Below are 26,549 nucleotides of genomic sequence, written 5' to 3' on the forward strand. Positions count from 1 at the left end.
CACTAAGGCAATGTCTGTCAACCAAATCCAGAGCTCACAGATGCAGCTGGTCTGGCGAGCCAGCTTGCTTTGGGGACCCCTCTGTGCCTTCAATGGCTAGAATTACAAGCGACTGCCAAGCTCCTCCCCCAGCATTTGTCATGGCTCTGGGATCTCAGTTCCCTCCTTCCACTTGCACATGAGTGCTTTAAGCACAGAGCCATTTCCCTGAACCTAGACTATGCTACCTTATTACAACACATCTGTACACATGTGCTCTTAATCAGATAACAAGCTCGCTGTTAAACACCCAGGACGTAAGAGGGCTGATAATGGGGATCAGTAGCAAGCTCTCTTCTTCCGTTCCCTAGAGACACCCAGTGAATCAATTAGCAAACTTCTAAACTAATGCAGACCTCTTAAATGGCATTAGCATGTAATTCCCCACTGGGGGAGAGGAGGCCTGAGAAGCTGGCGCTTGCAGAGCGCTCCTTAGCCCTGTGCACGCATGTTTACATACGTGTTTACTGTACTCTGCACAGTAAGGGCGCTATGGAAGCAGCCCAGGGAGCAATGGCCAAGGGTACATCAATCATTCCTTTCAGCCATCAAGAAGAAAGAAGTCGGGGTTGGGGATTTAGCTCAGCGGTAGAGCACTTGCCTAGCAAGAGCAAGGCCCTGGGTTCGGTCCCCAGCTCCGAAAAAAAGAAAGAAAAAAAAAAGAAGAAGAAAGAAGTCCTGCCATTTTCAGGAAAATTGATGCAGTTGGAGATCATTAGATTAAGCCAATTAAGTGTCTCGCAAAGACAGATTCTATGTTGTCTTTCATTTGTGAATCCTAGACATTATCTAGATCTATAAAATAAAATATTCTATGTACAGGTGACATGAAAGATGTGAAAGTGTCCGGGGGAAGTAATGAGGAGGACAGGAACGTAGGGGATCCTCACATGCAATAGATGTGTGTATGAAATGCTAACAATACATTTCTTCAAGAGACGCAGAGACACAGAGATGCCTCCATTGGAGCCCTGTGGCTGGCTCTTCCAGGAGACCCAGGTTCAATTCCCAGCACCCTCGCAACTGTGTAACTCCAGTTCCAGGGGACAGGACACCCTCTTCTGACTTCCGTGGCACCAGGCACAAACATGGTGGATGGAATACATGTAGACAAAAACCAGAGCCTCAACTAACCTTGACAGTCCAAGAAGGGAAATGGTTAAAAAAAAAAAAAAAAAAGAGTAAATCTAGGGGTAGAGCTCAATGCTAGAATTCTTGCATAATGCACGTGTGTGTGTATGTACACACACACACACACACACACACACACACACACATGCGACTGACTCTGTACCTTTGATAACACACCACTCCCTGTAAGACTAACGTTAGAGAAACCCAGGGGATACCCCAGCTTCTCTCTCTGCCTTCAAACCTGCTTACTACACATCCGTAACTTGATCAAACGGAAGTTTGAAAGTAGGCACGCCATGTCTTGGTTACTTTTCTTTAAAGCACAAGGGCCCCGAAGGGAGGTGACTGCCCAGTCTTGGAGGCTTTCCAGGTTCAGCACTGCCTCCCCGCATTGCCTCCTCAAATCTGTGGGTTCCCATTTCAGCTGTCTGTCTGTACGTTTCTGACATGGGTTCTTTCCCTTTCCAAATCACACTCTAGCTGTCCCTCCTGCTTCCTTCTGAGAGGAAATGTGCAGACATTGCTTCCCTTTGAAACTTAAAGCTAAGCCCTTTCACCATGCTGTGAGCCAGCCACTCTGGAAACATGGCTCTGGAGACTAGAACTCTGCCCAGGTCAGCTTTAAAGATGGATCGGATACCTCGGTGCATGCAAGAGCTCATAGATGTAGCTTTCAATAGCCACTTGTCTTCTGTTTCTTCTAGATTTCATCTTAGACAATCAAGAAACAAAGATCATGCAATGTGGCTACATATCTGTAAATACCTTTTATTTAGAGATGATGGGTTTTTTTTTTTAAAAGAAGTTTTCATTTTAAAGTATGTACTTCTTTAAAACAAATAAAAATAAAAACAACCTTAGGGCTGGAAAGATGGTTCAGTGGTTAAGAATAGGTGCTGCTCTTCCAGAGGACCCAAGTTTGGTTCCCAGCATCCACATTAGGTGACTCACAGCTGCCTGTGGTTCTAGCTCCATGTAGTCCGACGCCCTCTTCTGGTCTCTGTGAGCAACTGCTCTCATATGTCATACCCCACAGAGACACACACATAATTAAAAATAAACCTTAAAGCCACCGTGTGAAATGGAATTTTGGATTATATGGCTAAAAACTTGTGTTCTAAGTTCTATCATTTTACTTATGAAATGCAACTGTGGCTAATTAACTTAATTTTCATACTGAGAAAAGGGAATATTCACCCTATCTTTAGCTGTGACTGCACTCAATGTACATCCTTAGAGGAGCTCCATTTAACTAGATTAAAATATAAAAATCTGCTATATGCTAGAGATCAAACCATAGGTCCCACACATAGTAGGCAAACATCCTACCACTGAGCCATTTCTCCAGACCTTTACAGGACATTAAACAACTAATTTCAAGCAAAAATAATAGGTAGGAAGATACTGTCTGATCCTTCAAGCTGTTGGGTGCTTACTAAGGATCATATAAAGGCAGCACTGAGCACAGTGTATCTTCAAGACACAGACTCTGAAAGCCACAGAGGTAGGAATTTCTGTTGTTCTATTTCCCTAATTCTATTTGAATAAATGTTAGGATTCGTTATCTTCCATAAGCCTTCAAGTATTAGTTGGCCATAATGAAAGAAATTGTAACAGAAACCAATCAGATGTTAGGATACTATGCAGACACCTCCTGCCGGCAGCAAACAGAAAGATGGCTGGGTGAGTTAGAGGCTGTGTGTGTGTTTGTTGGTTTGGGACAGGGTTTCACTAAGTGGCCCCTAGCTGTCCTGGAACTCACTTTGTAGTCCAAACTGGCCTCAAACTCAGATCCACTTGCCTCTGCGTGCACCACCACCATCCTTTTAAAATGTCTTTTTCTTTATCTAATTCTTCTGTGTGTTGGGGGAGGGGCAGAGATAGGGTCCGTTTTCCAGGCTGGCCTTAAACTGGCTGTGTATCTAAGAATGACGCTGGATCCTCTTGCCTCAGCCTCCCTACTGCTAGGATTACAGGTGTGCACTACCATGTCAAGTTATGATTTTAACACCGAGTCTACCTACCTCACAGGGTTTGAAACTGAAATTCTGTGTGAAGACACCACTTCCCACTCAGGTATGTGTTGTCACACGTCACCAGTGGGTATGTTATCGGTCTCCATGACTTTCAGGAGACTCTCGACAGTGGGAAATTGGAAAGCACCTTCTACTGCACTGGCCTTTCTCTCCCTAGTCACTGGGATCACAACCGTTGCTGTTGCTTGGACTCTATTTTTATACTTGTTTTCACAAAGACTTCTAGAACGTTCTTCCAGTCTATTTACTCAGGGTTTTCCCTGAGGCCATGCCCAGATGTGTGCTATGGTAAGGTTATCATTCCAAATTTCTAGTAAGGACACAGCTTTCTAGAATCCGTGTGGCACAGAGAGCAGTCCTCTGCAGGCACCCTTACACAGCTGGGTGCCACTGCTCTGTGACACTGTGTGAGGCTGCTCTGGTGAGTACTGTCAGCTGGCTCTTCTGACACCAACAACCCATTGTTCTGTTCTGCTTCTCAATTAGAAAAAAAAAAGTCTTCTAGCCCACATTTTTTTTCTTCAATTTTTCATTTACTGACCCTGTCAGTCTTTTCAAAGCGAAAATGTAATTTTTATTCTCTGGTGCCTTGTGGAGAGGCATTTACAGAAAACTGCAGTGAATTACTCGACCCTTAGTTTAGCTTTTATTTCAGCACAGTGAACAGAGGCTCTGTCCGAGGCATTTCCCATGGAATTCTTTAGCGTTGCCTCTCATCTTCCTTAGCGCAGGAGTCAGGCCAGGTCCCACCTTTGCCCCCTGCTTCTGGATGTCATTGTTCCCTCCCTCCCCATGCCTTTGTCTTTTTCTCTTTCTTTTCTTCTTGTTTATTTTCTGAACTTAGCAGTGGGGACTCCACTTGGCTGGCTCCCAGCAGGTAATAAGTACTCTGCTGGTTACAGGACTGCTTTCTCTGGATGGTTACAGAGGAGGAGGTAATTAAGCTTTTCTCAAGCTGCCAACTGTATTGGAGGTTGGGTGGTTTTTTTTTTTTTCTTGTATATTTAAGGCTTATTTAAAAATAGTTCCTTCAAAAACTGAACTATTTAACCAGGAGCATTCCTGAGGGAATATTCCTTTGTCAACTAGAGATCACTTAAGATTGCTTGAATTTGTGTCAAGTAGAAGCAAGCCCTGTTTCCCGGAAGACTACTCTGGATGCTACACAGTCTCATTCCCTTTTGTTTGGCCAATTTTCCTGACTTTCTTAGTGTTTATGATATTTAATAGTTTTTTTACACAGTATCAATTTTTAAAGATTTTATTATTTTTAATTATGTGTACTTGTGTGTGTGTGCATGTGGATGTGTGCACGTGAGTGCAGGTGCCCATAGAGGCCAAAAGAGGGTTCTGTGAGCCACCCTATGTATTGGAAAGAAATTCATGTCCTCTGGAAGAGCAGTACATGGTTTAAACCGCTGAGCCTCCTCTCCAGCCCCACAGTACATTGACATTGTAAAGTGGATGAGCTACACTGTATTTTAATAGGTAACAATTTAAAAGTCTTGAGCATACACATACAAATAAAAAATTAAAGTTCAAAATTCTTTAAATATGTAAAAAATTATTTAGTCATAATAGTGGGTGACACAGCCACCAGCTCCCCAAGTGATAACTTATGTGAATTCTAGGTGTTTACAAATGAACTGTTGAACATATATGATTCAATAAAGGCAGTGACAGTAATGATCCACACTTGTGGATTACTCAAAAACAGACAGTCGGAGCAGATGCCCTGCCCCCTGCTTTTTGTCTATCTACCTCCCTCTCCCAAAATAACCATTATCTTTGGTACAAAGTAATGAGTAATTGTTGGAAATAAAGAAAAATATAGAATTACTTTTGCCACAGACATGCATATTCTCTTTTAGTTTTTTAAATAGGGTTTTTCCAGTTAGCCCTGGCTGTCCTGGAACTTTCTCTGTAGACCGAGCTGGCCTTGAACTCAGAGATCAACCTGCCTCTGCCTCCCAAGTGCTGGGGTTAAACGTGTGCACTGGCTTAACATATGCCTTCTTTAGTGATCACCCTGTGGGAAATCATAGGTAAAGCTTTGGTTTGGTTCAGAATGTGACACCTGAAGTACAGTGCCTTGGAGTGAGTGCTGTGAACTGAGGGAGACTTAGTCTGTGGCTTTCTCCTGCCCCCTCCCATCCCTATTCCCTCTGCTCCTCCCCACCACCTCTGCAACTGAGTCATGAAAGCCAAAACACTTCTCCAATATGTGTCACAGAAAGTATAATTTCTCTCCTCAGAGCAAACCATAAAACCTAAAAGGGTCCATTTCCCCTTCCTCCTTGAAGACCATCCCAGAGAGTCCTACCACACACCACAGAAGAGGCCACAAAGCCAGAATTGACCGGCCTCACAGGGCTCTTAGGTCTCCTTGAAGACCATCTCAGAGAGTCCTACCACACACCACAGAAGAGGCCACAAAGCCAGAATTGACCGGCCTCACAGGGCTCTTAGGTCTCCTTGAAGACCATCTCAGAGAGTCCTACCACACACCACAAAGGAGACCACAAAGCTAGAATCGACAGGGCCCTTAGGTCTCTGGCCACCAAAGAAGACCATTCTTCAAGCTCATGTCTCCATGGCTGCCCATTAAACATCAAACCAAAGCACAAAAACAGTTTCTCCTGGGTCTTTACTTCAGACGCCTCCTGAGCCACATGAAATGCTGACTAAAATTCATTAAGTTTTTCTCTTATTGATCTTCCCTTCCATTGGTGTGTCAGCCATGAACCTTGGTGACAGACGAGGCGAGCTACTGCCCATTCCTGCACACACTTGTCTAGAAGTCAGTCTTGTCCACGGGTCATCTCTGTGCAACTCACTGTGGCATCCCAACACAACTTAGCATTGCAGCTGTTAACCCAGGCCTTTTGGTCAAGGAAGTGTTTTCCAGGCTTTTCAAAGCTCTTTTCCATGGAAATAAGATGATCTAAACTGTGAGGCCGAATTAACCCTTTCTTTCTCCTGGAGAAGGCCACTTTACCTCCACATTTTTCTTCTCCTAAGCCCATAATGCAGCCTGGTCTTTTGGTAAACATTCCTGGATAAACCCAAATAGGAAGACATTCCCTGGACCATGCAGTCGGGGCTCTGTATGACAGCAAAGCTCACAGGAGCAAGGAAGAACCGAGCGCCTGTGAGGATTAAGTACAACAGAGCACCCCAGATTGGACCCACCCACATCCCTCCTCTTCCTGCCCCTCCCAACCCCGTCAAGCAGTCCTGGACTACTGGAGTGTATTCAGGTCCTTGCCTACATCTATATTTTTAAGCTGTTTGCCACTAGCAGTGTTAAAGTATTAGCGGGAAAGTCGATGAAACACAAATTAAGTCTGGAATTCAATTAGTAATAATTAACCGATGAGGTTTCTTAGTTCTGTCCCACCTACCATGGTAATGTAAGAAGAAAGAAGGGTTTAGGTGTCTGAGGGGAAGCAGTGAGGTTGCAGAATGCATAACAAGGAGCAGTGACACGTACATAAGAAAACACCATCAACCGCACAGAGACCCACAGCCATCTGTAATGGGATCTGAAGACAGGTATAGTGTACTTATATATAATAAATAAATCTTTAAAAAGAAAAGAAAAGAAAATACACGGAAACCTACTCTGTGTGCTAACTTGAAAAATTAATAATTTTTCAAAAGCAGAACTTAGCCCCCTCAAGAAAAGAGAAACTTTAGAAATTGGATGTTTTAGGAACTGTTCTCTAGGTAAAGGGAGAAAGATAAAAGGCATCCTATGGGATGCACAGCGCCTGCTCTGAGTTCCTCTCACAGCCCATGCTGTGCCCCTCGCTACCTCAGCCATGTGGGTATCTGTACCACACCCCCACACATAGACACACATGCACTCGCCTCCTTCCCTCTGCCCAGCGTGGACTGTCTTCAGCTACTCACACAGTTCACACCCACGCTTCCTCCAAGTCTCTACTGAATGCAACAGCAGAACTTTTTCATTCACTGACTTTAAAAAGGAAACTGTGCCTGCTGTTTTTGATTCTCCATTACCTATCTAGCTTCTGCTCCTCTCTCTACTTCATAAACAGTTCCCCACAAAGGAACGGATTTTCTTCTTGTACGAACTTTGAGCCATTTTTCCATCCTAAATTTTTTTAATCTTAAAAGTTTCTGACAAGTATACAAATGTGCTCGTGTATGTGTCTAAGTGCATTCTGCTTATGTTTACCCGCCTTCCACTCCCCTTCTCCCTGGCTCCCTTCCTCCACAGACAGTCCTGAGCTGCTGGTATGCCTCCAGAGGGCCCTTGCCCACACCCACGTCTTGAAAAGGTTTTCTTCAATGCTCCTCTGGCAGTTTTGAGTTTCAAGTCTTACATTAACATGGTGTTAGGTTAAGTATGGGATCATACAATTGGCAAACTTCGACTCCATCCTTTCTTATTTGTATCCCCTTCTTTCTTTTTGTGGCTTCAGCTAAGCCTTCGAATGCTGTGGTGAAGAGCCCTGGAGAGAATGAGCACTTGTGGGCTCCTGATTCCGGAGGAAAGCTTCCATTCCCCTGTGTAGCAGTGTTGGCCACAAGTGGTTGTTCATGGCTTATCGTGTAGCAGCCTGTTGCTTCTATTCTTAGTGTCTTCAGACATGAAAAGATGTTGAACCTGACATGAGGCTTTTCTGAAAGCACCCATTGAGCCGACCCGTGATTCCTGTCTCTGAAGTCTATTTGCTGTTTTATTTTTCATTACTAGCCACCCTTGCTGTGGTGGTTCCCATATGCTTGGCCAGGGAGTGGCACTATTTGGGAGCTTCACCTTGTTGGAGTAGGTGTGGCCTTGTTGGAGGAAGTGTGTGTCATTGTGGGATGGGCTTTGAAGCCCAGTGTAGAAGACTTAGTCTTGTAGCAGCCTTCAGATGAAGATGTAGAACTCTCAGCTCCTCCTGCACCAGGCCTGCCTGGATGCTGCCATGCTCCTGCCTTGATGATAATGGATTGAGCCTCTGAACCTGCAAGCCAGCCCCAGTCAAATGTTGTCCTTATAAGAGTTGCTTATAGGAGTTGCCTTGGTCCTAGTGTCTGTTCGCAGAAGTAAATCCCCAACAAGGACACCTGCCTTCCTGGAATAAGCCTATCTGGTTAGCCTACCTAATCAGAGAATAGTCTTTCCTTGGCAAGGAAACCTGAACAACTCTGTGGCTTCCCTTGCAATGGTCTGAGAGTTTCTCCAAATTAATACCAGACACAAAACCATACATCCAGGAAATTCACAGAGCGCCAAGCAGGAGAACACCCCCTCCCTGCAAACAAAAAACCCCTCCTACATCTAAAAACATAATTTTGAAACTACAGAACAACAAATATAAAGAAAAAATCATAAAAGCATCCATAAAATCGTGGCAGGGAGGCCGTGCCAACAATGAGAGTTACAGCTGAGGGCTGGAGAGGCAGCACAGTTGGTAGTGTTTGTCTGCCATGCAGGAGGCCTGGAGTTGGATCCCCAGCACCACATATGTCTGTTCCAACAAATGATAGCATTTCTGTGCTTATTTATATACCTATATCTGCATCGACATGCTCAAGTGTATATAGAGTATACCTATTTATCAGGTGTGATGGATAAGGTGTGTGTGTTCATCAGATGGGATGGATAAGGTGTGTGTGTTCATCAGGTGTGATGGATTAGGTGTGTGTGTTCATCAGGTGTGATGGATAAGGTGTGTGTGTTCATCAGGTGCGATGGATAAGGTGTGCACGATCATCAGGTGCGATGGATAAGGTGTGCACGATCATCAGGTGCGATGGATAAGGTGTGCACGATCATCAGGTGCGATGGATAAGGTGTGCACGATCATCAGGTGCGATGGATAAGGTGTGCACGATCATCAGGTGCGATGGATAAGGTGTGCACGATCATCAGGTGCGATGGATAAGGTGTGCACGATCATCAGGTGTGATGGATAAGGTGTGCACGATCATCAGGTGTGATGGATAAGGTGTGCACGATCATCAGGTGCGATGGATAAAGTGTACATGTTCATGACGTGAAACAGATGGCAGAAGTGACACGGGTGTGAGGAGAGGTCAGGGTTGTCCTGCTTTTTCCCACTCTTAGAAGGTTCAAGGCTTACTCAGTTCCTGTGCATGCTTTATTGCACTGGAAGTTACTGTGCTGTTTTAAACTGAAGGTTGGTGGCGACCCTCTATAAGCAAGTTATCAAGGCCATGTGGCCAACAGCACATACTTCTTGTTATGTGTCACATTTTGCTCATTCTTGTAACATTTCAAACTTCATTATCGTCTTCATCTCCTATGCTGATCTGCAATGAGTCATCTCTGCTGCTGTTGTGCTGTAATGTGTGGCATTATGTCTGGCATGCCATGAGCTGGGCCTGATCCATGAACTTCACTGAAAACGCTGTGTGTGCTCTGACTGCTCCAGAAGCTGTCCCTGCTCCTCTCCTCTCCTCGGGCCTCACTGTTCTCTGAAGCACAGTGGTATTCAGATTAGGTTATCTAATAACTTAGCAGTGGCTTCTACGTAATCAAGTGAGAGGGGAAATCACACACCTTTCCCTTTAAATAAAAAACTAGAATGAGTAAACTTAGTAAGGAAGGCATGTTGCACACTGAGATAGGTTGGATATCTCGGCAAATGGTTAGCCAAGCAGTAGATACAGAGGAGGAAGGCGGGTGCAGCACTGCTCCAGTGAGCGCACCAACACCGGAAAGGCAAATCCTTACCACTGATGTGTAGAAAATGTTAGTATCTGAATGGGGAATCAGCCAGCCACAGCATTCCCGTATGACTAAACTTACTCACTAGCCAAAACCTACCTGAACCCTCCAAAGGCTAAGAGAGATGAGAAGCTGCTGCTGGAGAAGCTGCTGCTCTGAGACGGTTTCACGAAGTGTAGGGCGAGAAGCATCTCCATCAGAGAGGAGTACAGATTCAGAACGTGCTTATAGCTAAGTGGGAATGCCTACTTGGAAAGCTGGAAAGCCTGAACCCGACACCTTGTGCGCTGGCACAAGCCACACACAAGCCACAGTGAAATGCTAATGTCAAAGCTGAACCAGGTTATCCAAAAGATCAAGCTAATTTAGATAGCTACCTTGGAGGCCATTGAGGATGTAATGGACTCCTCCCTCCTTGTTGGACTTGGATCTTCTGTTTCCCTGGAAACACTAGAAAGGTACACATCAACTCTTAGACCTCCCGTTAAAAGAATGAACTACTTCTAGCCTGCTCTGAAGATCAGAACATTACAAACTATTGTCTCTTCCCTTAAGAGTTAGCACAGCTGGGCCTGGCGGGGAGTCGATCCCACACCATAGGAAATCTGATTCACCAGAAAATCATGCTAAGGAAAAGACAGGAATAATTATCTCATCCCCTTAATGAAGAAATGGATCTATCCCTCCCCAAAGCCCCTTCCTCTGTGGATCCACTTACAGAGCTGCTGCTGTGGGACCTCCCCACCCCCTTTAAGTTACTCAAACAAATGCAGCTTCTCCTCTTCCCTGCATCTCCTTGGCAAAGGGCTGAGCATGATTCCGTCTCTGGGTTCTCCCACTCATCTGTTGAAGCACCCTGTTCCCCTTTTCCTCCCTGTGGCTGTTTGCCAACCTCAATTACTGCTTTCTTGTACCCTAACTCAAAAAGAGACGGCTTCTCTCTTCCCCTTCTCCATCTTGCCCCACCCCCACAGCTGCTGGCGTGTAGTTTGCTCACCCTGTTGTTTTCCTAAACCCTAATAAAATCGTCCTCAAGTCTCCATCCAATCTTGTTTTCAACTTATTTATTAAAGAGGCTAAGATTCCTAGAAGGGAACCCCAAATTTCCCAGGTAACATTGAGATAATTTCTGAAGATGGCAACAGAAACAACAAATTTTTCATCCTTTTCTTGGAGAAAATGCCACATAGGACTTTGATGGCCAGCAGAGAGAAGCCACTGGCTGGCTTCCTTGTTGGAGGGCAGGGAGGGAGTCTCAGGTGAAGCCAGGACTCATTACCATTCCTCAGAGCCTTACAAACTCTGTCTGTAGCCTGTAAGCAGGACTACAGCACTTGCATGACAGTGGGCCTATGTGTGATATAGTTAAAATCAAAATTTTAAAAGAAGCTTAATTAATATGCCAAAAAGGGGGGGGGAGATAATGGAATTGTCAGATGTTTGGTACAGTCGCAAAAAGCAGAAAATGAATTAAAAACAAAAATAGGAAAAAGAACAAGGGTGGGGGACAGAAAACTAGTAAATGACAAATACTGAGACAACTGTGTTCTCACTTTGTTTATGATAAGTGTAACAGTTGATGATTGTTACAATGTATCTGTAACAGTTGATGATTGTTACAATGTATCTGTACCAGTTGATGATTGTTACAGTGTATCTGTAACAGTTGATGATTGTTATAATGTATCTGTACCAGTTGATGATTGTTACAATGTATCTGTACCAGTTGATGATTGTTACAATGTATCGACAAGAGAATTCAACAGGTGTAGAGATGTCTGCATTCACAGATCTGAAGATTTGATATTGTTCTTTGAAACTTTCTTTTTCTTTGAGACTCTTACCCTTAAAGCCGTAGTCTAGCCTGGTATAAAACTCATTATATAACCTGGGCTGACCTTGAACTTGTGGCAGTCCTCCTGTCTCAGGCTCCCAAGGGCTGGGATTATAGATGTGAGCCACCATATCCAGTTATTCTTTCCAAGTTCATTTAGAGCTTCAATGCAATCCTAATCAGAATCCAAATTCAAACCTCAACACTAGGAAAATGAACAAAGTGGTTTTTCAAATGGGCTAAGTGTGGAAGCATGTACCTGTATTCATAACCACTGGGGCAGCCAGGCCAGAGGATCAATTAGAAGGCTGAGGCCAGCGGATCAATTTGAAGGCTGGGAGGAACTTGGAGCCAGCCTGCTCAGCATGGAAAGACCTCATCTCTAAAGGACCAGTGGAAAAGGAAGGGAAATGAAGAGAAAAGAGCAAGAAAATAGGCTGGGACCAAGAATGCACTGGAACCCTAGAGCGTTCAGTGGTGGCATGTTTTGACGATAAATTTCATTTACACGACGGTGTACAAGTAAATGTGTTTAGTAGGAATGATATTTAGGGTTAGGAAGACGGCTCCGTGGGTAAGGCACTTGATGCACAGTCGAGAACCGAGTTCAGGTCCCCAGAGCCCACATAAGTCAGGGGTGTCCTAGTGTCTCCTACAATGAGACGGGAGGTAAGTCCCTGGGAGTTTGAGGACCTGCACTCACATGCTGTGACATGTGTTGTGTGAATGCATATCCAAAATTTTAACAAGAAAGTTTTCCCAATGTAAGATATTTTGGGGATTCTTTTTGAAAAAGAAGAGGTGGAATTATTGAATGGCTCCACAGGTAGAACCCCTGGTGCCAAGCCTGACCATCTGAATCTGATGCCAAGGACACACATGGTAGAAGAAGGTAACTGATTCCTGGAAGCTGTCCTGTGACCACCACCCCCCACACACCCACATACATATCCACACACACCACACACTCACATACATATTCACATACACCACACACTCACACACCATACACACCACACTCACACACCACACACTCACATACATATCCACACACACCACACACTCACATACATATTCACATACACCACACACTCACACACCACACACTTACATACCACACTCACACACCACACACTCACACACATCACACTCACACACACACACTCACACACCACACACTCACACACCACACACTTACATACCACACTCACACACCACACACTTACATACCACACTCACACACCACACACTCACATACCACACACTCACACACCACACACCACACACTCACACACCACACACTCACACACATCACACTCACACACACACACTCACACACCACACACTTACATACCACACTCACACACACACACACACTTACATATCACACTCACACACCACACACTCACATACCACACACTCACACACCACACACCACACACTCACACACCACACACCACACACTCACACACCACACACCACACACTCACACACATCACACTCACACACACACACACACTCACACACCACACACTCACACACCACACACTCACACACCACACACCACACACACACCACACACCACACACTCACACACCACACACTCACACACCACACACTCACACACCACACACACACACACAGTGGCATGTACACACTCACACACACACAGAGTGCACAAGTGTAACAAGAGTGGAGGAAATTAGACTGACCTGTGACCCTCCTCCAGGCTGTATGCTGTACTTCCGGTGCTGAGCAGACACAGAGACCACAAGGACCAACAGCCAGCCTCTCATAGTGCTGCAAAACTCTGCTCTCCCTGGATTCAGTATGAATGTAACTTACATAAAGTGTCACTTACTGTTATTTTCAACATACGATGGGCTTATCAGTTCACTAGAACTTCTTAATCCAGGAGCTCGTATAAAACTGTTACCACAGGATCCAGTGAGGAACAGAAAATCCATGTTGCACAAAATACATAAATGTAATAAGTGCTGGTGGCAGTTTTCCGTAATTCCCATGATGGTTTAAATATGAACTGACCTCCCCAGACTCATGTGCTAAAGGTCTAGGAATCAGCTGCTGGCTCTACAGAGAGGGGTGTGGGTCAAGGGTTCAAGAGGCTGGTCACGGAGGTCAATTTTGCTGTAAGCCAAAACTGATTTAACACTCCATAGCTGGATTCTCAGGACACAGAGGATAGGACCAGAGCCTGGTTGAGGGTGTGGCTTTAGAGGGCCTTTTTCTCCTGACCCTGCCTATTTCACCCATTCTGCCTCCTGCCCATAAAGGAAGGAGCACTTTGTGTTAATTGTAAACCACTCTGCCACAGTCACCGTGCACAAGCCTAAGGTCAAATGACCAGGCCAGAAGCTGCTGACACTTTGAGTCTAAATCAATCCTTCCCCCTGCAGTTACTTTCTTAGACACCGCCACACAAGTGACTGACAAAATTGTCAAAAACTTGTCCTAACAAAGATACCCTTAATTGGTCCTCTAGACTGTTGAGTGCCCCCCCCCCGCAAAGACCTGTGTGCGTGTGTGTATGTGGCGTGTGTGAGTGTGTACATGCCACTGTGTGTGTGCCTGTGTGTGCGTGCACACACACACTCTTCCCTGTTCTTTTCTCTCAATTTTGCTGTAAGCCGAAACTGATTTAAAAAAAAAATCTAGTCTCAAATAAGCAAACAAAAGCACAAGAATATTAGAATTTACATGTCAGGGCAAAGTAAGAAATCAAAGCCTGTTTTCAATGTTCACACTGTGGGAGACACTGTCAAGTACTAACTGTGGGTGGCGTCACTGTAAAATGGCTGCAGACAGAATTTTTATTATTATTCCTTGTTCTTTGAGTTTGTTAGATTTGGTAGGAGCATGTGTTATTCAAATTATAGTGGTTTCAAATCCATGTTCTAATCTTAATTTCATATTTTAACTTAGTCTCTGGCGCCTAAGAGCTGGTCTCTGAGCTGACAGCAATTAGCATCCCCCTGGTTCTGGTGGGTACCACATGGCATCTGGCAGCATCCTCGGTTTTGCCATAGCCAAGCATGGCAAGCCCAGAGTGCTGACGTCAGCAAGCCAACTGCTCCTGCACCCCAGCCCCGTTCTCCACCTAACTGTTTACACAGCAAGCAAGGCGGCTAAAAAGGAACCAAAATGGTTCTCAGAAGCCAAGAGTATCTCATTACCGCTAAAACCCACAGCTCAGGTAACATCAAGGTGGTCAAGTCACCACCAGGCCTGACGGCCTCCATTCTCCAGCTGCAGGCTGTCAGGTCGGAAGCCTGGTGAGCGCTGAGCTTTTCCAGCTGGGTAACACACCATTTGATGACCCCTTTCGTGGGAGGTGCAAAGGAAGGGACATACCCCACTGACCACACTCCAGTAGTCTGTGGTTCATTACAAATATTAAGAGATCATCCTAATTTGCTAGTGTCACATGAACTATTTCAGGCGTGGCATTTACTAGTATCTCTATTTGTCAGGCTAAGACACTTGACAGAGGTTAAGTACCCCGCTCAGTGACACAGAGTAACTGGGGTATGATAAACTCCAGGAGGGCAGGAGAGAGTAATCACTGGCAAACACAGTCATTTGTTTCCTGCGGCTGGCATCCTCACACTCAGATCTGATTTATAGGTTTCTCCTTCAGTAGACTTCACCTCAAACTCCCAGAGCCTCACCACACACTGCTGTTCTCTCCTGAGTTAACTGCTTTTAGAAAAGTTTGATCAGCTCCTCCATTATGGCCAAAGACTGACTTTGAATCTTGAATGAAAGCAGCATTCTGGTGCTATCTGTGGGGCCTTGAACAAGTTACTCAAGCTCTAAAATTCTTGCCCGTTTGTAAAAGGAAAGAAACAGCTATCTGCCTTTCAGCAGGTAGAATTACATGGTGTAATTCATGGAACTTAGCACAGAGTTCTGGCCATCAGTAACTCTAGGGGGATTACAAGGTGGGAACTGTATTTCCTACCAGTTCACTTCCTATACCTAGACTCAGGGTCGTGAGGTCACAAGCTGGTGCTAAGGGTCTACTTGGCATTCATTCCTACCATTAGCCCTGCCCTGGGCCTACTTACCCCACCTCACACGCCATCAGAATATTGATTTTATGTTTAGCATTCCTCTCTGGATTTCTTTTAGGTTTAAACTCAGTGGAAGAAGAGACCTTTCTGTTTCCTCTCACTGCTTTCCCTTCGTACCCAGTAAATCAGTCAGAACCGAGAATCACTGATCGATTCAGTAACCAGAACTGAGGAACACAGGGACCAGGAAACGTACAAAGCATGTTCTCTTCTCTGAAGATCTCGGGTTTTTTTTTTTTTTTTTTTTTTTTTTTTTTTTTTTGTTTGTTTGTTTTGGTTTTTTTGGTTCTTTTTTTCCGGAGCTGGGGACCGAACCCAGGGCCTTGCGCTTCCTAGGCAAGAGCTCTACCACTGAGCTAAATCCCCAACCCCTTGATCTCGGGGTTTTACAGGGAGTCCTGCTAGTTAAGTGGGCCATCTCTACAAAACACTCCACGTGCTGCAGAAACACAAGAGATGGCAGGAGAGATTCCTGGGAGGGGTGACGCCTCTCTGCTCTTTAAAGAATGCTTGGCTTTGATCCCCAGTGCAGCCTGCTCTTTTCCTCCAACGTGAAGAGAAAAAGCCACAGTGTTGGCCATCTGATAACTCATTTAGCCTTCAAAACAGTTGTCTGGACAGACGCCTGAGGACCCCGAAGCACAGAGCCCAAGCCACCTACCGAAGGTCACCTGACTCAAAGCCAGGCATTCTGCACCGACCCCCACATCCTGATGTGTCCCTTTCTTCAATGAGAGAATAGAGTGGCCTCAGAAGGAGGTCATTGTTTAGGGGGAGTTTAGATTGTAGATCAACGCCCTACCTCCTAAGTCCTCAGTGCAGGCTTCATGACTTAGTAGTTCTACAATTCCAATTCCCTACACCACCACCATTTCTCAGCTTCCTGCCAAGTCCATGCACAAATTTACTATAATATCACTTCCTAAAATCTCCACTTTCTGAAGAGAGGTATGTTGTTTTTTTTTTTTAAATAGGTCAATAGCACATATACTACAAAAAGAATAAACTACATTAAATGACCCTTTTTTAAATTTTATTGTCAGTGAACCAGCAAGGTAGCTCCTGGACTGTGCATGAGGCTCTCACAGAACCTCAGAGCTACAAGGAAATCCCACCAGTTCACTGCCTGTCAGAACCTCTGGCTGTAAGAAAGTCAACACTTCAGATATCACCCCTGTTCCCTCAGGCACAATGCCTTCCCAAACAGGCATATGAGCATGCTTTGATACTTCAATATTTATAAAAATAACAGCTAGGACTGGAAGTGTAGCTCAGTGGTACAGTGCATGCAAGCATGAGGTTCTGGGTTAGATCCCTGTAACACACATGTGCATGTGTATGTATTTGTACATGGCACATGTGTGTACATGTGTATGCATGTACATAATACAAGTACATACACTTCCCCAAGCTTGTCCTAGGCATAATAATCTGAAGATACTTTACCATTTCCATATCACCAACCTAACAGTGTAATCTACATCATACATTCCAGTCTCATCACTGACCCAACAATTATTCTTAATTTAATTCTTTTAATTAATTTAATTTAATTAATTTCTTTTTTGTTTTTTATTATTTTATTTTTAGACAACTGTGAGCTACCAGGTCGGTGGCTCAAACCCAGGTCTTTGGAAGAACAGCCAGTGCTCTTGGCTGTGAGCCATCTCTCCAGCCCTCAGTGGTTTTTGAACTGCCATTTCCCTGCTGTGTCAGGTACAGGTGCAGGATGAATTGTTACGTTTGCTCTTTGTGGTTGTCAGCTTCCAAGATCGCTTCCGTGGGCTCCCCGTGCCGGCTGTCCGCCCTCCTACACGCCCTTCCCTGTATGGCACCTGGCTCCATATGTACAGCGCATGTATGCAGAAAGTAACCATCTGTCACCTGGAGATAAGGTCATAGAGGACTTTGACTTTTGTCCTCGTGGCTGTCTCTCCTCTCCTGCATCACTAGTTCTGAGGGAGGCAAGCCGCCAGGCTGCGGGCTGCAAGCAGGCTGATGGAGGGGTCTGCATAGAGTTAAAGCTGCCAGCTACCAACAACTGTGGGTGGTCTTGGCTGCAGAACCTCCTACCCCAGAAAAGCTCTGAAATAACCAGAGTGGGTCCTGGCCACAGCCTTGAGAGGAAGATACCGGATGACTGAGGCACTCTGATTCCTGACTTCAGAGGTGATGTGAGAGAGTAAGGGTTTGGGTTTTTAGTCTTATTTGTTTGTTTGTTTTAAGACGGACTTTGCCATGTAGACCAGGCTGGCCTTGAACTCATAACGATCTACCTACGCTCTGTCTCCCCAGTGGTAGAATCAGAGGTGTGCATCACAATGCCTGGCCCATCCTTAGATTCTGTGCTACTCTTACATCCATGAGAGCAGAAAAGGAGAAGACAGGTTCTTCTTCATGTGCACCATGACTGATGTGAAGAAGTCCAGTCAGGGGTTAACTATATGAAGTATAAGTGAACTTGTGGCATTTTCCAACTAAACATGGCCATACAGACCTAAGCATGTACATAAATCACTTTAATAAGTGTTTCCCATTGCTTACCACTTGCATTTCTTTAGCCCTTTAAAACCCCTACAGCTGAATGATGAAAATGCTGGCATCTGGAAAGTCTGAGAGTTTTCTTTGAAAAGAAAATGATGCTGTTTGTTAGTGGGAGCAGGGCTGTCCCTGACTCTTTTGCCTGCGTTAGGGACTGTTTTCTCCTACTGAGTTCCCGCTCTAGCCTCGGTACTAGGAAGGGGAGAGTGGGGAGGAGCCTAGTCTTACTGCAACTTGATATGCCATGGTTGAAAGATGATGGATATCCATGGTATCCATGGGAGGCCTGCTCTTTTCTGAAGAGAAACAGAGGCGGGGTGGGGGGAGGGGCAGAGGAAAAGTGGGGGGAAGACTAGGGGAAACACCAGTTGAGATGTAAGAAAAAGAAAGAAAACAAATATATTTGCCACACCCACTCCAGTGGAGTCTGCGTGACAGGAAGCTCTTGTGCTTCGTTTCTGTCCAGAACAGAGGCCTGTGCCTGGAATGGCTCGGCCTCCTGGAGGTCCTGGCCGTCTCCCTACAAATAGATGATGACCAGGGTCTATGCTTGTGGTGGAGGTGCCTTCTGTGTTCTAGCCTTGGTGATCTTAGCAACTTTAAGCCTGTCAGCAATATCTGATTTTAAGAATATAGCAGTGTGGGAAGATGGTCATGTACCTTTAGATGTCTCAGGAACTGAAAGTTCAGAGACAGAAACGTCTCATACTATCATGATCCTGATGAACTCAATGGCTGCGATGAATTCAACTGCTGTATCCATTAGCTCCCAGCAAATAGAAGAGAAATTAATTGCAGCCATTAAGAACATGACTGTTCCAGAAAGTCTCTTCCCCCTTTTGAAAAAGTTTTGTTTAGCATGATTCAAAACAGTAACGATACTTTAGGAAGATCATAGACAAGTTCCAACAAGTTGAACAAACTTATCAAGAGTTAACTATGGTTACAAAAGTTTCCTTACTATTCTGAGGGGCCATAAATATAGAGTTTAAACTTTATTAAAACAAAGGTAAATGATGAATACATACCTGGTGCCCACAAGTCTGGCAGTATAACTGCAGTTTTCTAAACTATTGTTTGCAGTTGAGAATTGTTTCCTAGACTATATGTTCTGCTTTCCTCCTTGCAAGGGACATTGGTGGGGTGATGAATAAGAGCTGGATGACTGTCAATTATGAGGTACCTGTTCTAACTGCTTAAATCTGTGCCAAGAAGTAAAGCTTTTTGCAGCAGCACACACCTCAAGTTTATGTCTGTCTGTCGCGATGAATCTGTTCTCTACCTGAAATCCAAGCCTTGGTCCCTCTGCTGACACACTCCCCTGGGTGGTCTGTGGCATATATTTATGTAAAAAAATAAAAAGAGGAGAGAAAGCAGGCTGAGCAAGCCGTCAGGAGCAAACCAGTAAGCAGCACCCTCCATGGCTCTGCCTCAGCTCCTGCCTCCAGGTTCTTGCCCTGCTTGAGTTTCTGTCCTCATTGTTTTTGATGAACTCTTATATGGAACTGAGAGCGAAATAAACCCTTTTCTCACACACATGCCCTCCAATGATGTTTGGACCAGCTGAGCTGGCCTGAGCATTCAACAGAATGTTGTGATTTTAGTGCAATACTGTCAGAAAAATTTAGAATCTGGATGTCTGAAGTATTATGAATATTTGGATCCAAATATGTGAACCAATAGAGAGACTGGGAAAAATGACAATCCCATTAAGTGTTCCTTAGGAAAGCATACCACAAAGACGATGACTCCATCAGGGAATGTATCACATCCCACATACGTGACAAAAATAAGTAATACCTGGTGTGTTTTACTTAACAACAAAACACTGAATTCCCTGCATCCTTTGTCCATATCAATGCTGCAACATAGCTGGATGAGCTGAAAATCTCACAAAAGAAAAATGAAACCCACACTTGAACATGTATTTCATTTTACTTCTCCCACCGAGAGCTACAGCAAATGCCAAGTTCACTGGAGCCCTTTCTTGGCAGGAAAGAAAGTTGGCTCACTCATAACTCAATCCAAAATTTTCACTCAAACTTAACCATAACTCTGTGAATTGGTGTATTCCTTCCTCTTTTGTTTTTCTCCTGTATCTCATCTTCGTCATTTGGGCCATCTTTTAAGTTGTGTCGAGATGTGAAGGAAGCATGCTTGAAGTCAAACACAGGGCTGTACACACCTTGCCAGCGCCCTACATGCCAAGCCACATCCCTAGCGTCCTGGGTTTTGTTACCAGGTAATGTACTCAGTTTTTGAGAAATTGGTACATTTTTAGTTGTTAAAAAAAATGAAGAGTTTTAGATTATCTGAAATCTTTTCATATAAATGACAGTGTGACCATGTGGTAGCATGTAATATAAAGGCAGACCAAGGGTGCTCATGTAGTCCCAGCTTCCTGAAAGGCTGATACAGAAGAACTGTAAGGTCAACAGTAACAGGGGCTACCCAGAAAGTTTCAGGCCTGCCTAAGCTATATAAAATGAAATAAACTAGCAGTAATACTCATAAAAGCAATGAGCATCAAGAACTCCCTGCCACTCGCCGAGCAGCCAAAGGCTTATGCTGGGCATCCTAAGTCTTTGTAAAGTTGGCACTGAGCCCGTGACCTTCGCATATTCACGACATGTTCTACCAGTGAGACACCCATAGCCTCACAGTTATTTTTTATGATGATTTTTTTTCTGGATAGTATTTTCAACCTGATTACACCGTCTTAGACTTTGAGAAAGAACAAAGAACTCTGCCACAAAATCAAGAAAGTGAAGAATCCACAGTGTTGAAAAAGCTGAAACACTCAAGTAGAGGACACAGTCCCTGAAATTACGTAGAGCATTCCTGAAATGTAGAAAACATCCAAACACAAAAGCCGTTTGTAACTTCAAATACCTCTCCATGGCATGCAGTCCATATGTCAGGAGTACAAAGCAAAAAATAATATTAAAAGTTGTTAGGGAAAATGTCATTTGCAAAGACAAATACGTCAGAATAACATCAGTTCTCTTATTAGCAAATCTTAAAATCCAGGGAAGAAAAGAATAATGTGTTTCCTTTTTAAAAAGTGTGTGTGCATGAACATAGTGCCTGCGGAGACCACAGGCATCAGGTCTCCTGGAAGTATGGCAATTGTGCGTTGCCTGTAGAACTCTGCAAGACCAATACATGCTCTTAACCACCAAGCCATCTTTCTAACCCCTGGAATAATGTATTACAAATTTTGAAAATAAGTATCGGCCAACCAAGACAGCTATATCCAGGAAAGTTAGTAGTTAACAGGAGACAGAAATAGGGCATGTCAAGACAAGCAGAGAGTAAGGTGTCCGTGACCATTATGACCACACAGCCAGCACTGCAGAAGACGCTTGTGCTGTCAGGAAGCAGGGCAACATCAATCATGAGGGCACAGGAAGAGTACACTGCACGACAGGAATGGTGACAGAGGGTGAGCAAAGACCTTACCATGACTGACAGATACTATGCCAGGAAACCTTTATAATATTGATGAAGAGGGAAATGGAGCAAACACCTGAACCAGCCTCCACACCAAACATAACAAAAGGACAAGAGGAAAAAAAGGACAAAATAGGTTGAAAAACAAGATCTACTGTTGTCCCCAAGAAATGAGTCCATTGGTAAAAATGGCTACAGACCAAGTTGGCTGATGGAGTGAAGATGACCAAGCCAGTCAAACAGGCACAGTAAGTACCCTGACCCTTGAAAATTCAGATTTCAACCCGGGATTAGAAGAGCCAAAGAAGGGCACTCTACTAGCTACCAATAAAGATACGATTTAACTAAGATCGTAGAAAAATTCTAAATATATAGGCATCAAATGTTGAGGTTCCTAATTTAGCAAAACACACACCAATGAGCATGAAAGATCAGATAGGTCCTGGAACAATAGTAGAAGACTTCGAGATTCCGTGCCCTCATTTAGTTAAGTAGTCAATCTAAACGCATGCACACGCACACAGGCACACATGCACGCACACACACCGCAGTTGTGTGCTCTACACTAGATCAAGTGGACACAGGTGTGATCTACAGGACACTCTAGCCTGCAGACAGGGGATATAGACTTTCCTTAAGAGCCCGTGGAACCCTCTCCAAAATGGATCACATTCTAGGTCTTAAAGTAAATCTTAACAAGTGCAAAAGAATTCAAATAATTTCATGTGTCTTATCAGATCATAGTGGAATAAAACTGGAAATCATTAGCAAGAGAAACCCAGAAACTACATAAATACTCAGAGACCAAGAAGTGATGCACAGTGTGACCGTTGAAGTCATAGAAGAAACCAACAAGCCTTGGAGTCAAATAAAACAGAAGCACAATTCAACAGAACTTTGGAGAGCCACCAAGACAGTTCAAAGAAGGAAGTTTGTAGTTATGATTGCTTAGATTAAAAATTCAGAGAAATATCAAGTAAGTAACTAAAGGTATGCCCCAGGGTCTCGGAAAGACAAAAACAGCTGGGCTTGCTGGTTTATTCCTGCTATCCCAGCAGTTATGAGACGAAGCCAGGAGAACAGGACTTAGGGGTTGGTCTCAGACACAGTGTGATTTCAAGCCATCCTAGGTACATATAACTGTGTCAAAATCAAAAAGATAATCAAAACAAAACAACACCAAAGTATGAGGCAATAAAATATAATAAAGATCAGGCCAGAAAAGAAAGAATGGAAACTAAAACATCATATGAAGTCAAGAGTTGGTCCCTTGAAAGACAAAGCAAGGCTGAGAAACCCCTAGTCACTCTACCCAAGTTTTATAAATTTAGAAACAAAAGGGGATGTGTGAAATGTCACTTTTCTTTTCCTGGCATAATTGTTGACTTACAGAGGCTTACTGTCTTCATCTGCTAACCTAGACCTAATCCTGGAAGCTCCTAGCCTCCGTATAATCTCATCTAGGCCTAGCATGCTTTCAGCCTCTGAGACTTACTATTGAATAAGCTCACCCTTTCCTAGTTCTTTCAGATCTCTGGATAACTCATTCAACTCAGCTGTGCTGGCTCAAACTCCTCTCCAAGCTGACTGATTCAATCTGGCTTGTCTCTTTCGGTCCCTCCTGAATTGCTCTACTTGGCTTCACACTAACTCTGGCAGTCTCTTCTAATCTGGGTCCTTCTCATTCTCTGCCTCGTTCTGTCTTCATCTGTGTCTAACTTGTTCTCTCTTCAACATGTCTCTGTAAAACTCCCCTGGTAAAACTGCTCTGATTCTCTCTGCACTGCGCTCATAAGTAGCTCCCTTTCTTCTCTCTCTCCTCATGAGAGTTGGGCATATCCTCTTCTGTCAAATCTTTCTCTAATTGTCACTTTGTCTGCCACTCAATTAGACATCACTTTCAAACATGGGTGCTTCCTTCTACAAACTAACTTTACTTTTATTGTTTGGGATTAAAAGGGAATACTAAGGATACATCTGTTTTCCTGTGTGTGCGTGTGTGTGTGTGTGTGTGTGTGTGTGTGTGTGTGAGAGAGAGAGAGAGAGAGAGAGAGAGAGAGAGAGAGAAAGTTGTGTGCTAAGGGCTGAGACACACCACAACTGGAAACAGTTTTTTTTTTCAGTAAATAACACAATCTTGAGGTTCACAGTTGATCAAATATCCTGCAACAAAGATGTTATGACAACTTGCAGTGAATAAGCCCGAGGATCGCTATAGAACCCTTTGAATATTATATTGCTCCCCAGAATGGAAACTCTAGAAGAAATGGATACATTTCTACAAGCTTATACAACCTATCGAAATTACATGGAGATTATAAACAGTTTAGGCAGGTCCATAACAAGGCTGAAGCACAATAACAAGTCTCCAAAGAAAAGCTCACGACTGGAGGGATTTGTTACTGAAATCTACTGAATCTTTTCAAAAGAGTTAACACCAATGCTCCTCAAATTGTTCTGTAGACTAGGAAGGGAGAGGATGCTACCAAGTTCATTCTATGAAGCTAGCAATACTTTGACACTAAAACCACAGGTTACAATAACAAAAAGAAAGCTATAGGCCGATAGCTCATGAGAATAAGTAAGAATATTCTCCATAAAATACTTGGCAATTAAAAAGGCAAGAAATCATATAAAGATGGTTTCATTCCAGGGATGCAAGAATGATTCAAAATGTGCAAGTTAGTAAATATAATATCATATTAAATCAATAAGATTAGAAATCACATGACCACCTCAATAAATGTGGAAAGGGCATTAGAAAAAGTCTAACATCCCTTAATTATAAATGTCCCAAAGAAATGAGGAATAAAAGGAGCACACACAGCACCCCCATCAAGGCACATCAGACAAGCCTGCTGCCAACAGTATGCTAAGTGGGGAAAAGTTAAAGTGCTTCATCTAAAATCAGGAACCAGACAGCACATTCACTTTCTCCACTCCTCTTCGATAGAAAATGGAGGTCTTAGCTAGAGCAGTAAGACAAGAAGGGAAGGTGTAAGTAAGAAAGGAAGAAGTCAAATTACCCCTACTTGCAGAGGATGTGGTCCGCAACTTAAAAGGTCCTATAAACGGCACTAGAAATCACTTAGATTTTATAAACACTTTCAGCAAAGAATCAAGATAGAAAATCAATATACAGAAATCAGGAGCGCAGGATCAGAGACTGAGGTCAACGGTAATGATGCCTGGTGAGCACAATGCCCCTGAATTTCAGTCCCTAGCACAGGGGGAAAAACCAGTCACTTTCTGCTTATCAGTAATGAATTTCCCAAAAAAAAAAGAAATATAAAAATTCACTCACAATCATTTAAAAATTACCTCTGATGAAATCTAGCCAATTAAATTTTAAAACACTAAAGACATTACAGAAAACACCAGAAGACAGAGCACTAATGACCATGAGTCACAGAGATAATATGTAAGAATGGTTGTCCTGCTGACAAGATTTGAAAATTTAAAGCAATGCCCCATTAAAATTCCAACTTCCGGGGTTGGGGATTTAGCTCAGCGGTAGAGCGCTTGCCTAGGAAGCGCAAGGCCCTGGGTTCGGTCCCCAGCTCCGAAAAAAAGAACCAAAAAAAAAAAAAAATTCCAACTTCCACAGAACTAGAAAAAATAATCCTGGGGCTGGGGATTTAGCTCAGTGGTAGAGCGCTTACCTAGGAAGCGCAAGGCCCTGGGTTCGGTCCCCAGCTCCAAAAAAAAAAAAAAAAAAAAAAAAAAAGAAAAGAAAAAAAGAAAAAAGAATCCTAAAGTCCAACAGGGAGCATGGGTCTAAACAGTCAGAGCAGCCTTAGGCAGAAAGGCAACAAGGAAGGCGTCCTAATACCTCATCTCAAACCACGGTGGCAAAGGAAGAAAGAAAAACTGGTCAGTAGATAAAAAATAAATAGACCAATGGGACAGAGTAGAGGAGCCAGGGGGGGGACTCAGTCAGCCATAGCCCGTAACCTTTGACAACTGTCATGAAAACGCCTTAGAAAAAGAGAGCTTCCATGACGAACAGTGCCTGAAGACTAAGTGTGCAGACGTAGAGTGAAATTACAACCCGATCTCTCGCCAGACAAGAATAACTCTTTAGCTACAAGCACCCATTAAAAAATAAACACTACCAGTAACTCCGTCCCCAGTCCCAAGCACTCTCCTTTCAAATGAATGCTTTCAAGTGGGTTTTTCCTCTTATACTATGGCGACAGCATTTTTTTTTTCCGGAGCTGGGGACCGAACCCACAGCCTTGCACTTGCTAGTCAAGCGCTCTACCACTGAGCTAAATCCCCAACCCCGGCGACAGCATTTCTACTGTCCCAATACAAAGTCTCTTCTGAACCATGCCTTCAACAAGTTCTTCTTTTTTAAAGATTTATTTACTTTATATAAGTACACTGTCACTTTCTTCAGACATCAGAAGAGGGCATCAGATCCCATTACAGATGGTTGGGACCCACCATGTGGTTACTGGGAATTGAACTCTGGGACTTCTGGGAGAGCAGTCAGTGCTCTTAACCACTGAGCCATCTCTCCAGCCCTAACAAGTTCTTCTTAACTGTGCTCATTAATGATTACAGCTGCTTTGACTGCAATCACCAATCTCACTCTGGACAACTTCAACTGCTTCACATTTCCTAGCCAAAGTAACATTCTCCACACCTTTCTGTTCTATTTTTGGGTCTTTCTTATCATAAACCTGGCAAAGAGCAGCTAG

The 26,549-nt window shown here is 43.8% G+C and overlaps 1 protein-coding gene and 1 long non-coding RNA gene across 5 annotated transcripts in view; one reads left to right on the forward strand and one right to left on the reverse strand.

Annotated features, from left to right (window-relative positions):
- Ppm1e (protein phosphatase, Mg2+/Mn2+ dependent, 1E) overlaps positions 1-26,549 on the reverse strand; it is a 135,797-nt gene that overhangs the window by 38,495 nt on the left and 70,753 nt on the right. The gene's annotated exons all lie outside the window — the stretch shown is intronic.
- On the forward strand, positions 19,794-25,108 carry LOC134480846 (uncharacterized). Its single transcript, XR_010055725.1, has 2 exons — positions 19,794-22,091; positions 22,581-25,108. It is a non-coding gene; the product is annotated as an uncharacterized LOC134480846 (long non-coding RNA).

Source organism: Rattus norvegicus, chromosome 10 (genome assembly GCF_036323735.1).
Source record: "Rattus norvegicus strain BN/NHsdMcwi chromosome 10, GRCr8, whole genome shotgun sequence".
Taxonomy (NCBI): Eukaryota; Metazoa; Chordata; class Mammalia; order Rodentia; family Muridae; genus Rattus; species Rattus norvegicus.